At 42.6% G+C, this 14,763-nt stretch overlaps 1 long non-coding RNA gene across 1 annotated transcript in view; it reads left to right on the top strand.

Moving 5' to 3' along the window:
• Positions 1–3,989: 3,989 nt before the first annotated feature.
• LOC122162206 overlaps positions 3,990–14,763 on the top strand; it is a 176,348-nt gene continuing 165,574 nt past the window's right edge. Inside the window, exon 1 of the long non-coding RNA XR_006169442.1 lies at positions 3,990–4,055. This is a non-coding gene — a long non-coding RNA (uncharacterized LOC122162206). The remainder of the gene's footprint in view (positions 4,056–14,763) is intronic.

The raw sequence follows: 14,763 nt of genomic DNA, 5'->3' as shown, positions 1-14,763 counted from the left end.
GACAAAGAACTTCTGGATGATAACGATGGAGTATTTCCAAAGTATACGGATTGTTAATACAAAGCAGAATCCCTCCTAAAACATGAGGATAAAAGGATATACAGCAACTCTTTCTTTTTTGGAGTTGAATATCAACATGGATCCTAGTGTCTGCCAAAGTCTCAAATGCTAGCACCTTGGCCACAGTTTGCATCTAATTGGCAGTCTTAAAAGCCAAAACAAAGATCTAAGAGGTATTCTTCATGACTTATTCTGTCACCTCTGGAGTTTTGATCCAGGACAGAGTGCACTTGTGCTGACAGAGCTGTATGGGTGTATTTCTGATACTGTTTGTGCTGTGAATAAAAATAGTTCAGCTCCTGTATGCCCTGTCAGGACTTCTCAAAACTATACCTTCGATATGACCAATGGCTAACTTGCAGTTTTGTACACTAAGCCAATCTAAGCAACTGTATTCAGATACACCAATAACAAAACAAAACGCTCAACCAAGCAACAAAAACAAAATTTAGCAATGTACTAATTGCTCTGATAAATTTTCAAAAGCTATTAAGAATAAGGTAAAGCCCTTTAATGTATGGCCTCATATTTTAGGAGTGCTACTTTCTCATTCTCACATCTTTTCTGCTTGTAATTATTTGGTGCTTCTGAGCCTGCAACAGCAAACCTACCCCCAACAAGTTTTGTCTCATAAACAGGATATTTAGCTGTTAGATGATATAAGAGCTTTCTGTTTAGAATAAATTCTCTTTAGTGATCTTCAACACTTTTAAAAAATTGTGGTAAGACATATTACAGTTTTCTTGTAGCTGAACTGCAGTTTAGTTCCTGGCAAGTAATGATTTAGTTACCTTACACACAGAACTGCGTATGTGCTTGGAAAAAGCTGCTGTTAAATTTTAGAGGCCAGTCTTTTAATGGGAAAATACTGCTCAGACAGGATTTCTGAATTTCTCTTTACAATTTTAGATAAAGTTTTAAATAGTACAAATAATGAAAGTTTATGTCCTACTTGCAGTGAAAGAGCAGCATGGATTCTGTTGGTGTTTCCTTCTCTGCAGGAGTTACAAAGTTGTAACTGTGAATTGCTTTAGTGAGCTCTGCAACATTTGTAAAACTGAACAGTAAGAAAAGCCTGGCACATCTTTTTCCAAGCTAAAGTTATGTCTCTCTGACATCAAATGTGAAAAATCTCCTCCTGCTTCAATGAAGAGTAAGAACTGCCAGAGTTCTTGATACATATTAAATACGATTTTTGACACTTAATTTTCTCAAGACTTGGGGTAGCTCCTGAACTAAAAAAGACATTTTTCCAGAGGAACAATATCTGAGCTATCACACAGTGCACTGTACCCCACACTTACAGCAGTTCTCTAAGTTCCTTCCAAACAAAAGTGAGTGCATTCATTGTTCACATTGGACACAAGCCCAAATGTATAACTGCAACCAAAAATGGGAAAACAGATAAAGAAAGGGAGAAAAAGAAATCTACTGCTGTAGTGGCTCAGCTTCAACATAATAAAACTTACATTAGAATGTTGCTATGCAAGGAAAGGACATGACTGTCAGGTTGCCTGACAGCAGGAGCAGTTCTGAACTCAGCAGATGAAGAGACTGTTCTCTGGTACAACTGAACTAGGAATTCTGCCCATAAATAGTAGCCAGTATTAACATTAATAATAAATTCCTTCATTAAGACATAACAAACATTTACTTATCAACAGATTAATTGCAGAAGTTACTCAATTTTGGAAACAGTTCTGAAATGTATAAAGTATGATGGAAAACCATGTTGAATTGATAAACCTTCATGCTTCTTTTAGTCAGGCTCTAAATACATATGTACCGAGTTTATGAAGCAAGGATTTGGTAGCAAGAAGCTGTGGCAGTGGCCTCTGTGAGCAGAGCTCATCACTGCCCCACGTCACATCAGAGCCAGCTCCAGCTGCTCCAAAAGAGGCCCAGCGCTGAGCTGTGAGCAACGCTGGGTGCACCTCTGGCAGAGCAGATTTAAGTAAAGGAAAAAGCTGCTGCACAGCAGCACCTGCAATCACCAGGGTCAGCAGACGAGTACAGGAGGTGCTCCAGACATGGAGCAGAAGCTCCGCGCAGTCCCAGAGAGACCTATAGTGGAGCAGGTTGTCCTCCAGAAGCCCATGAGCACCACACAGAGCAGATCTCCACGTGCAGCCAGGGAGAAGCCCACTGCGCAGCAGTGGGTGTGGCCTGGAGGAGGCTGCCACCGGCCGAGAGCCCTCACAGGAGCTGCAGGCCGTGGAGAGGAGCCTGTGGTGGGACAGGTCCTGCGCTGGAGCAGTCTGCTCCTGAGTATCGACTCTGTGGTACAGAGCTGTGCTGGAGCAGTGCTTGGAGAGTTGCAGCCTGTGGGAAGTTCGTATGGAATCAGCTGGGGAAGGATGATCATCTCACTGCTCTAGTCTGTTAGTTATCAGCAATAACTTATATTGAGCTCCCAAGCTTGTTTTTTATTCATGATGGTAACTGGTGGCTATCCTCATCACAACCCCTGAGCACTTTCCTATCATGTTTTCTCTCCCTGCTCCTCTGTGGAGGAGGAGTGAGAAAGCAGCTGTTCTGCAGTGAAACCACCACTGTGTACCAGCAGGAAAAGCATAAAACTGAGTAATGGGCCTTTTCGAACAAATGCTGAAACAGAGGATAAAGACCAACAGTACCAAGAAGAACCAGCAGTGAAACATATTTCTAAAATGTTTTGAAGTAATATTCACCTTGTTTTTGAGAAAGACCGGAACAGAGGGAAGAGATTTTTGGTGTTACGTTCACTCTTCCACTGCTCCTCCGGATCCCCTGGTTGCGGTACTCACTGCAGATCGGGGATGAATGAGAGGGCAACAGTAAGTTGTGAGCAATTGGAGTGCTCAGCCAGGAAGAACGTGATGTTCGTGTGGATGATTTCTTCCTCCGCTGGTGAGATTGCTGTTACAGCCAAACCAAGTATGCAGAGGTGCACGTGAAGTTCAGAGACGTCAGTGTGACAAACCCTCTGGTCCAAGTCCTGGCAAACGCGACACAGACCTCGCAGCACGTCACTAGCAAACGCAGCGCCTTACTTAAGGGCCGCACGGTACTAACGGAGCCGTACCCGACCCGAGCCAACGTTCGCCAAGGACTGCGGTACCTCCGAGCACTTCACGCCCGCCGTTTGCTGCAGAGGCAGCGAACCACACAATGGTCCCTCACAGAGCACGCGGAGCGCGGGCCGGCGCTGCTGGGCGGGGTGGGCGGCACGGGCTCAGCGCGCGACGAGGCGGACCCGGCGCGCGGCAGCGGCCGTTGCAACCGTTGGAGACCCGGCCGCGGTGCCTGGAGGACGGCGGCACTCGGTGGGGCGGCGATGCGCTGCGGGGTGCAGCTCCAGCCTGCACGGGTTCCGCCGGGAAAATAAACATTTTTTTTTAATCTTTTTTTTTTTCTTTTTCTTTTTTTTTTTTCCCTGAACAAAGCACCCCAGTGTGAAGTTCGGTGTTGCTGCGAGCGCCCGGGAATGACGACGTGCCCCGCGCGTGACAGGACAGTCCTCAGCCTCCCTCCGGTGCTTCTGGGGAAGTGGCCCCAGCGCGCGCGTTCCCGATGCCAACAGCCACCGCCTCGGCTGCGGTGCATCCCGGGGAGGCCGAGGCTCTGTTCCAGCCTCGGTCCCGCTGGGCTCGGCCCGACCGAGCCGCACCGCCGCGCTCTGCGGGCCCAGCCCGGCCCCTTACACCCGAGGCGACCCCCGCAGCCCGCCTCGGCTGCCCCCTCCCGGAAACGGCGCCGCCGAAGGAGAGTGATCCGATTGGCCGTTACCCCTGACACGCTCCCGCCTCCTCGGCGCGGCGCTAGCGTCGATTGGCTGACGGCGCTGTCAGTCGGAAAGGGCGATCCCCCCCACTGCCCGAGCTGCGCTCTCGTGGGGCGGGCGCTGCTGCTGGGCGTCGCGGCGCTGGTGCTGGTGCGGCTGCGGGCGGAACAGGGATGCCGTCCGCGGGGCGGCGGGCGACACTCCGGCGTGGAGCTGAGGGCGAACGCGGCCGGTAAGCTCCGGCCGCGGGGAGGGAGGGCGGATGCCCGTCTCTACGCGAGTCCGTTTCGCCCGGCGCCGGAGGGGCCGACGGCAGCGTGCCGGCACGGGCGGAGCGGCGGGCGGCGGGATGCCCGGGGCGGACCCCTCTCGGTGCCCTTCGGCTGTGCCCGCGTCTCGGCGCCCGGGCGGGACCGGCGGCGCGGCGGGAACTTCGGAGCGGCGGGTGTCGCTGCGAGGCGGCGATGCTCGCCCGGCGGTCGTTGGAGCGCGGCGCGGAGCTGTCATCGCCGCCTCCTTGGCAGGGCTGGGGGCGCCGCGGGTGCTGCGGAGACGGCCCCGGGATGCCGCCCTCCCGGCGGGTGCGGCGGCAAAAGAGCTGGGCCCCGCGGCGTTGCCCCGCGGCTGAGAGCGGTCGCGAAGGGAAACCTTCGTGAACTGGGCGCCGCACCTGAGCGCCGCGGGCTTGGTCGCTCGGCGGGGCCGGGGGGCGGTCACGGCTGCACGCTGCGCCCTGAAGTTGGCGAAGCGGGGAGGGAAAAGTTAAAGGAGGTGATCCGTCACCTTGGTGGTGATGGGCGATACGTGACCGTTGGCTGTGAAGGCAGAGGGGTTCCGAAGACGAAGTCCCGTTGTCCACGCACACTCTTTCTCATTGTTCTTCAGCCTCCTTTACTCCTAGTGATTGGAGGTGGTGCCGGAGGGCTTTGGAGAATTGCCAGATCTCGCAGATCGGGAGGAAAAGAAAAAGCCTTTAGATGCCCATTACGGTCGTTAACGTAAACATTCAGAATCTTGATTGTATCGCGTTGTAAGGAATTGTGAGGGTGCTGCCAAACTATGCGGTGATGGACCCGATCCGTCCGTCATGGAAGTAGAGAGGTTCTGACATCGCTTCAGTAGTAAGCAGGGTCCAAAATCAACAGTTGAAGAGACAGCAGCTTCTGTTACATCTTGGCTATTTTGCATATGGAGGCTTTTTAAGCAGTACGAAACAGTTTCGTGTCTTTAGGAAACACCGAGAGCATTTAATTCCGACTCTTGATTCTTTTGTAGCTGTAAGCCTCCCTCCCTGCTTTCTAGGAGTGTATTGATTTGGTTCTCACCTTGTTGATCCATAGTGCTCTGCATCCGTAATTCAGTTCTGAGGGGCATTCTGTCATGTGATGCACAACGTGCTGTCAGAAATTTACAAAATCATGCGATGGGTGGCACGCATGGATAAATAACCAGAGTAACCAGAGTAACCGGTGGGAGCCCTATGGTTGCTTTGGAGAGCTGAAGGCTTGATTTACAGCTGCGTGGGAAGTACTAGAAAACAATTAGAGGTGTTCAATTTATAACTGATGCAGGTTAATACTGTTCTCTCCCTGCATACTTATCCAATAAATATTTTATTGACAGAACGTAAATGGCTAATGAAATTTCAGTTTCCCGTGTGTCACCAGTTCTGGACAGATCCAGCAAAATGTCATATTGGCAAACCAGTTTTTCAGAAATACAGTTTAGTTACGTGAATCGATGTCCTTTGAGTGCTTCAGGTTAATTTAGATGCCTAGGGCAGAGAGTGATCCTGATCCAAGTGGCCATGACGCAGTGTCTGAGATGCACTTGGCTGTGCCTCATACCTCACCTGTGTTTTCCTTGCATGCCTTCTTTGGGAAATAAAAGGCATATTTGATGGTGAAGATGAGCAGAATTCTTGCAAGACTACAGGCTGAAAACACCAACTTTCTTTTTTCATTCCCTTATGGGTAATGTACAAAATCTAAAAATCCAGTCTCTGAATGGGTGATCAGTAGAAGCACCATCACACGAGCAGTCTTTATTTGTGATACTCATTTCACTGGGATTGTTCTCAGGAGGATTATGCAAGCAGGAGAATGTTTGCCACTGAATTACCTACACAGCCTTCTTCTGAACTATTTTCTTCATCATAGTTCTTCTGACCTTTTCCAGAAGATGAAAACATTTCAATCGTATATTTTCAGAAGGGTGCTTGATTCACTGTTGATTAATCTTCTTTGTCTGTTAATAAGTAATGAAGGTTTTCTGGAGCATTTTATTAATTATTTACATGTTGAAACCATTAATCAGCTATGGACTTACTGACAGTCATTGCTGTTGTCACTGCATGGTGCACATACCTAGCTAAAGCTAAAGGAGAACACACGAGTTGCAGAGACCGTTAGACTGCTCTTCGTAGTTTCATAAACAAAGTGTATTCAACATAATGAGTCCATCTGTATGCTTTACAATTAGAAGGACAAACAAACAAACAAAAAAAGTTAGATTGCAGATTGTAGATTTGTAGTAATAATTTTTTACAGAAAGTATTTCCATATGCATTGTAGTAAGAAATCTGGAACTAAAGCAGTTGGATAATCCTGTCACAACTGCAAGATTCGAAAAAGAGCGTTCCACTTTCCCATTTGTAGGCATGGGAAAGCGCTGCCTATTCAGTTGTGTAAATAAGGATGGATATGAAAATATTAGTAATGTAATTTACCAGGAGTAGTAGGCAAATTATTTTGATGCAGCTAAGTGAAACAAGTGGCATGTGTTTTCAGAAATACATATTTACATTTTGTTGAACTACTGAAGAGTTGCAGAAGGATCATAGAAAAGATGAATGAATGATGCATCTCCTTCGAGTTTTATTAGATCACACAAATGGAACACTGATCTTTTTGGAAAAGCTAATGCTGTTTTTGAACTGCAGTTAAAATACTGACTTGCAGCTGCACATACAGTATCCAGCAAATGCAGTGACTGCATACACTGATGTATGGAAGCTCTGCAGAATTCAAGACAAGCAAAGCACAAAATGCCTCTGCATCCAAGTGTTCCCTTCATCACTTACTGGCTTCAGATGTTTCCAAATGCTGATAGTATCTGCTGCTGCCCAGCGCCGCTATAGGCGTATGTGAGCTGCTCTCTTTCAGCTCCTGTGTAGTCGATGAACGCGGTCCAATGAAGTCAACAAAGGATGCTCTTAAACAGGATGTGGGAATTCAGCTGGTAGGGCTGAGGACATAGCTTTTCAGCAGAGAAGCAGGGCAAGAGTGGAGATGGGCAGTCCTGTGACTGACTGATGCTCAGTCAGGCAGGAGGAAATTTCAGCAGAGCTATGCAGACTGTAGATGTGTTGGTGGCTGAGATCAGCTTTCTAGAGTTCATCCAGGAGAAAGAAAATACGTGCAGTCTCAAAGCCTTGGCCTGCATGTGGGTGGTATGAAGATGGAGGGGTATCAAGGTGTGATAATGAATGATATGTCTCGTTTGCAAGCGCTCGTATTGCTACCTAAAATGTAAAATTGGTAGATATTTTGCACATGTAATGGGAGTGGACACTATTTTTTAATGCTTCTGCGTTAAAATTGTTGTAGCTCTCAATATGACCTGCCAACAATTGGGAGTAATCTAAATATCTGTATCTGTAATAGTTACTAATAGTTACTAATGCATGTATGAACATATAATTTAATGCAGAACATATGTATTTCTTAAATATACGTAGTGATGCATGAAGTGTACACTGTGTCCTTCCAATTAACAACAAATACCAAATACTGGAGAGGGAGCTAATGGGAAGGATGAAGGATACATTATACAACTGAAATCATGTGAGGATTCTGTTGAGCTGTATTTATTTACTTCTGTGGAGCATTGCAAGCATACCTTCTCCCTTTGCATAAGGTGTTCTATATTAGCAGTGGTCTCAAAATACTTCAGTTATAATGTGTCTCCAATTTCACGTAGAAAAGAAGAGGTTGGAAAATATCCTATAGGTACTGTCTGCCACCCTAATTTTTTTAAGACTTCCATCTGAATACCAGTCAATTTTAACTCTTATTACCTTTTGAGATTTGCTGTAGTAGAAATGTGAATGACTTATGTGCCTAACCTTGCCTCCCTTTGAGCCGCTCTGCAGATCTGCTGCTGGAGGAGCTGATGTTTGTTTCTTTTGTCCCTCAGCAGGTGGCTACATTTTCATTGAAATAGCTGATCCTGCTGTGGAACAACATCTGTGGCTTTGTAGGAGTCACACTGGCTGAAATAATTCAAATATTTCCTCCTTAGTCTGACCTTATTTTTACATAAAGATATAGTACTTATTTATTGCTTACTATGGGATATGATATACTAGAACATATGCTGAAGGTCTTCTGTAACTCAGATCTGACCCGTATCTTTCATAGCTGATAAGAAGCATGAGTGTAGCTTTTGTGTATGTTCTATCAAAGCTTGAAAGAAGGTGTAAAAAGAAAGATAAAAGGACAGAAGGAAAATTCTATTGGATCGGACCAGTGGGCTGTCAAGCTCAAGGTTCTGCCTCCAGCAGTGACATTGAGATGCTATTTAGGGACCATACACAAACCTAGTCACTTCACGTGTTCTGTTCCCTTGTACTTTCCCAGCGTACTTCTTGTACTAGGGATGGTAATGCTTATTGCTTTTAGGGCCTATTTACAAACCTGCAAACCAAGAATTTGCCTGATTTTTCAAACCTGTTAATGCTTACTGCTTTTACAACATTTGTTTGCAAGTTTCAGAAATTTACTAGTAACTTTGTAAAGAAGCTCCTTAATCTCTTGTGAACTGATCTCTTGTTTTGTCAGATGTCCGAGTACTCTAGTACTGGAGGATTTAGCAAGCAGAAGTTTTATTTTATTCACTTCTCTCATGGCTTGATTGATCAAATCTTACTTCAGCCTTATCTCCAACTGAATGGCCTCTTCAGTTTCTTTTTCTAAGGCAGGCACTCATCCTTTTGCTATCTTATTTGCCTTTCTTTAACTTTCGATCTGTCCACAGACCAGAACTTCATACAGTTCTTGAGATGTAGGTGGGCCAACTTTGCACAGACGTCTTCAATCCTGTTACTAATTCCTTTTGTGCTGATATATTAGCCCAACATTTTATGATATTTTTTTCTGGTTGCTGTTGCACATAAAACTGGCAGTTCTGGGGATAAGTCAATTATGATTTCTAGATTTCTTTTCTGAGTCATTAGTCAGCATCATGAATACATGAATAGGATTATTTTTCACTGTATGTATTAGCTTATATTTATCTAAACTGAAGCTGATGTATCATCTTTTTGTCTACTGAGTTTGTCTACTGAGTTTTGAGAGGTACTTCTGGATTTTTTTGCCTATGGCATGGCATTACTTCTGTACTCTAAGGCAACTTCTTGTCTTTGTCGTATTTTTTCCAATAGTATCATTTCTTAAGAGGTTTTCTTTTTTCTCACATGTACATTTGATGGCTGAGAGGAATAAAAGTGTTGCAGCAAACCAGTCATGATATTTGAAGATTTTAAAACTAGCTTGTACATAAGTGAAGCTTTGCTTTTTGGACCTGTTTTCTTTGTTGGTTTGTTTGCATTTGTTTCGTTTGGATTGGTTGCAGTGTGTTTTTTGTTTGCTTGTTTGTTTTGAACATCAGCAAACTTAAGGTCAGCAGAATAACAGGTTAAGGCTGTCAGGAAAAAAAAAAGGTAAAAAGAAAGAAAATTCTGAAAGGTGCCATTTATAGCACATAATCCAACTGCTCTGAATGGTTTGATTCACATTGATTGCTGTTAAAATTAAGCTTAATTAAAACCAAAGAAAGTTTTAAAACTATCAGAGAGCAAAGCGATGTTAACTCGAAGAACTTATTAAACATCTCTATGGCTTGACTACAGAATGGTCTTAACTCCACTACTGTCTAATTAATCACCTTCCATTTGTGTGCTACATTTCATAGTAATATACAAAATTATAAGCAATGCTTCCCTTCCCCTGCTCCCCCCAAGACCACCTACACCCTTCTTTCCAGTTGTATTAGAGGTCAGGCTGGAAGCCCACCATGTAGAAAAGATCTCTTCATATTCCTTGTTCAAATACAGGCTTCTCATTTGATATTCAGAGCATGGCACTTAGAAGAGCTGCTGCATTGCGAACAGAATTGAGAGTGAGGTTTAAAGAAACATTAGAAAGATATTATTAGTGTGCTGCACTATTGCTTGGTATTACTTAGCAATAAAACTGGTTTAACAGGAGTGACTCCAACTGCTATCTGAAATCCTGTTGTCCCCTTTTCCCACCTAGGTAACCCCATCCCTCTGCTGTGCCAGCTCTTACCCCTTGCAGAACCATTTCCGTTTATTAATCTGACAGAATACAGCTCCTCCCAAAAAACCCTGGGTTTAGAAAACAGAACAGAAAACCACTTTCTGCTGGCTTCAGTGTGCTTCATGGCAGATCTTATAAAGGATGAAGAAAGGAGGGAATAGCATGATGAGGTAAATGGAAAAAGAGAGCAAGGTGGATTGACAGGCAGCTGTTAAATTGGCTTATGAATTTGTCAGATCACAGCCTGAAGTGCTGTTCTCTTCCTTGACTTACTATTGTTAGAGTACTTGGCAGAAGCATAGGACTATTTTAATATTCAACCTATTGCTTTGTTAATTAAAATATTTAGCTTAAGGAATTATATTTTACATCCTTTAAAGGCCCCAGCTGTTCTCCTATCCGTTGATGAGGTCATCTGCTGTGTAAATCTGGCTCTCTAGATTGTGCTACCAGCTGTGGTTATTTTCAGCAATGGAATTCTTCTTTCATTTTGTTTTCCACCATAACACCAAAATAGACAAAATAGAAAGTAGAATGTTCTATTCAAGTATTTTATATATATATATATATATATTTCTACAATTTGAATTTAGTAAGGGGTGGTCCAAAGCCAGCTTCCTGAGCTATTTCTTGGCTCCTGTTTGGCAGAATCTCTAGCAAACAAGATAAGGCAGTGGTTTGCCACAGAAAAGGGCTTTGGTATATCACTTATGTGTACAATTCCCAAAACTCTCCCAGTGATACTTTATGACAGAGTGATCCTGGCTCTGTGTACAGTAGCTGCAAAGTCATGGTCAGCTTCATATTAGCTGATACTGCTGAAGAATAATATGCAGTAGTGAGTTTATGATAGTCTGCAGAAATGTCATCAGCAGATATGAACACTCATTAGCATACAGTCTACTCCTTGGTAGGTTGTGGGCTTTTTTTGAGTACTAACTGGAATGTAGTGGTAATTGATGAATCTGCTCTGAGTACGTTTAGAAGCATACTGATAAAGCAGTGCCACTTACGCTGCTTATGTGCCTTAGGCAGACTATCATCATAAAGTGGAACTTGCCTTCCACTGGTTAATTATGACAATATCTTCTTGCGTTAAGATGCATGCAATCATTCATCTAAAGTTTTTCTCAGATACATCTCTAGAACAAGTCAGCTTTCACGTTACGAGGGTGGTTCATGTAAAGAAAGCCACTCTGATGCCCACATATTATATTAATAAAATAAAGTCTGGGGAAGCATGTATTGGTTAATATGGCTCACCTGAAGTCACCCGGCAATCACTTTTAGAACTCAAGGAAAAAATTTGTTATCCCAATAAAAGTAAGAAATATATAGGTGCTAATTGAACTTGCCTTTCCTAAAGCACGTCCCTCTTCTCTGTTTAGTCATTCAGCCGAGTTGCTGCATGCTTTCATTCCACTACTAGCTAGTGGTTTGAAGTGCTTGTCCTGTAGTGAGACAGGACATCAACAAAGAGGTACATTGTGTCTGAGGATGTCCTGTATACTTGGTACAGCTGTCAGTGAAATGGAGACTCAGACCTGTTGCCTTCTGCCATACAGTAATGAAATTTCAGGAGATGTTGTCTATGAAGCAAAGCACTAATATCTCATGTATAACCAATACGGAATTGATTAAATGGCTTTACAGGGAAAAGTTGGTGTGCCAGTAGCACAGAGCATTACAAGCTAATACTGCCTCTATCTGAGGATGTATCGTTTTGTGGTAATGAAATATTTTAATAACCTCAATCTCCTCTAGAGAAGAACCTCAGCTGTGTCCCTCTGGAGTTATTCTTCAGACGGGATTATTATTCTGCATAAATAACTTATGCAAAAAGCAGTTACAATAAACAGAGCCATAAGAATGGAATGACCATATTCAGAGTTAACAAATGCATAAAAAGGGAACTGGTACACAAGTTAGTAGATAAAAATTATAAAAATAAAAAGAAAATAAGAGATAAAAAACAGGTTTAAAGATTGTTGATTTCTAGACAAGTTTCATGTTGAAGTCTCTATGCAAAGCCTACAGGACTTACTAATACAGTCTTTAAGATCTCAGTTAATTTCAGTTGGCCAAGTTCTCTATCCTCTCCCACGAAGGTGCAAAGTAAGAATTAACTGGCTTTCAGTCAGTTGTTTTCAGGATTTCGGTAGTTCACACATCTTCAGTGCATTTAACGGCTTTCTCTTGAACATAGCCTTGCAAAGAGTTATAGCTTCCTTTTCCCCAAACACTGTAATCTGTAGGTTCATCAAGATACTTACTATCTACTATTTCATGTTTGTTTTATCTTTGCTTATGAGCACTTAGCTTCTATAGAATGATTTTATTGTCAGGAAGATATCACTCAGTATTTCTAGTATATTCTGGAAATGCTCAGAGAAAATAATGAAAACTTTTTTGGGAGTTTGGGCTGGAAATTCAAGTTACCAGTGTGGCTAATCCTGAAATGTAGACTTAATGTAAGATTTAATGCTTTAGAAAAGCTTTGAAGTGTCAGAGGAAAGGGAATTTTATATTTAGTTTTAGCTCATTCAGCCATGTTTTTCTTAAAACAGTGCCTTCCAAACAAAACAGCAGTAGTCACTTCTCCAGAAGTGTTCAAGAATGGCATTCTTTTGTATTAATGAGAGTTTTGGATGTATATCCAATAGACAGTATAATTTGATACTTATGACAGTAAAGCAGAGACATGATAGCAAATATTATATTGACTAATTAATGTTTTTCTCAACCTATGTTAAAATTTTATGCCTCTGTATAAGGGGTAAAACTGACAGCATTTTCTCCATATTTAATTCTTTTCTTCTCTACTGTACTTGACTTTTTAAAGGGTTGAACCTTCTTCTTTTTCCAGGCTACTTTTCTTTCTTGTCTTTAACAAAAGGTATTCAAATTAGCATTTTTTAGAAAAAAAGGCAAATACAAAAATGACATGCTTGTTTTTACAAGGATAGTTTGAAGGCAAAACATTTCTAGGAAGCATGTGTGTACATGAGTATATTTACTAATTTTTTTTTTTTTATCCGAGTGAAATATTTTTTACTCTTTACTCTTCTGATTAACCTGGATATCTGTACATAGGAGGACATGTTGTACCCATATAGTGCCTTTATCCTTTCAAATATAAAAATTTTTTCATCATTTCTGGGCTAAGTTTAATCCAGTTGTTTCTTGTGAGGAAATTCTGAACTTTTCTATGGAGCCTGAACACAGCTGTACAAAAATGTGTTACCTAGAATTTTGGTGCCTGTTACGAACTTAAAAGGAAACACACATTTTCTTCTCTTCTTGCTAGATCATGCCTCTTGTATTGGTATGACAACTGTTCTTTTTACAGAAGAATCATGACCTTACAGACCTAAAAAACACAAAGCTTACAGAAAAGTCAACAGGACTTTGTTCATTAAATGAGAATTTAACTGAACTGAAAGCTGTGCTACTACTGATAAAACTTTGCGTCAAGCTCACACTTATAGAACCATAGCAGCTACACCAGCTACAATGAACTCTCTCATAGACTGCAGCGTGAACTTTTAGGTCTTTACTCAGTACAGAAGTGATGAACACCTGGAAATGCTTTTGTGTGTGTGCCTGCTAGGTAGCAAGTGACACTGAAGATGATTGCTTTGGTTCAAGAGTTTGGCATGTTGCGTAGCAGTAATCTAGCTAAGATGTATATCAGTGGCAGTGACATGACATAGAAAACGCGTCTGCTTTGCAGAGTCAGTTGTCTCCGGGATTACATTCTAGAGCTGTATTAAAACTTGGCCTAAGCTTGTATGTGAATTTTATTTGCACTTATTTCAAGGTCAGTTTCCCTAAAGGGTTGCAAGGAAGATGCTTAAGTGTAGTCACATGCAACTCATCCTATACTTTTTTTAATCAAAGAGGCTATCGATCAACATATGTGTTGTTTATTGTCCTTTCCTGATCTACTGAAAGGATAGATTGCATTTCCTCTAGAGCTCTGTAACACTTGTAAAGATGGATAGCATTTCCTAAAGGGAGAGGATAAGTCTTCTCTGCTTTTGCAGTTTGAATTGCTATTGGCTGTGGCTAACAGGTGCTGGTTTCTCTTCTGTCCCAGAATTGCTGTCTCTGTGACCATCAACAAGGCAACATGCCAGTGGAAGGTGATGTAGATCCTAAATTTTGTTAAGCCTTTACAGGACTTCCCCTCTGAACTGACGAAGCTGTGTGCATGCGCTTATTTTTAGACCATTTGCAACTGAACCACATATGTTTCACAGCATGACAGGAGGGATACAGGGCTGCTGCTAAGGAGTAACAAGCAGTTTTGAAAAGGCTATATGCCTTTTTACACAACAGTGTTGCAGAAGATGTTGTTGAAGGTTTGCAGTAGAGTTTTTCAGTTGAATTTGGTAGTGGTGACAAGTTTGACATCTGTAAAACATGAACTCATCCTTTTATCCACAAAACAAACAGCACAAACAGCAGCAACTTAAATCTCCTCTATGCCAATGCATTAATGCATTCCATTTATTTTATTACTTAGCATGAATACCTGTTGAGCAAACTTATGTACATGCTTTATTTTTTGCTTAGTTATTGTCTTCATTTAAAGTA

This window comes from Centrocercus urophasianus, unplaced genomic scaffold (genome assembly GCF_019232065.1).
Source record: "Centrocercus urophasianus isolate 14NV4802_14NV808 unplaced genomic scaffold, USGS_Curo_1.0 seq_20, whole genome shotgun sequence".
NCBI classification, from domain to species: domain Eukaryota; kingdom Metazoa; phylum Chordata; class Aves; order Galliformes; family Phasianidae; genus Centrocercus; species Centrocercus urophasianus.
The sequence above is the reverse complement of the archived record's forward strand: the minus strand, read 5'-3'. Positions and strand labels throughout refer to the sequence as shown.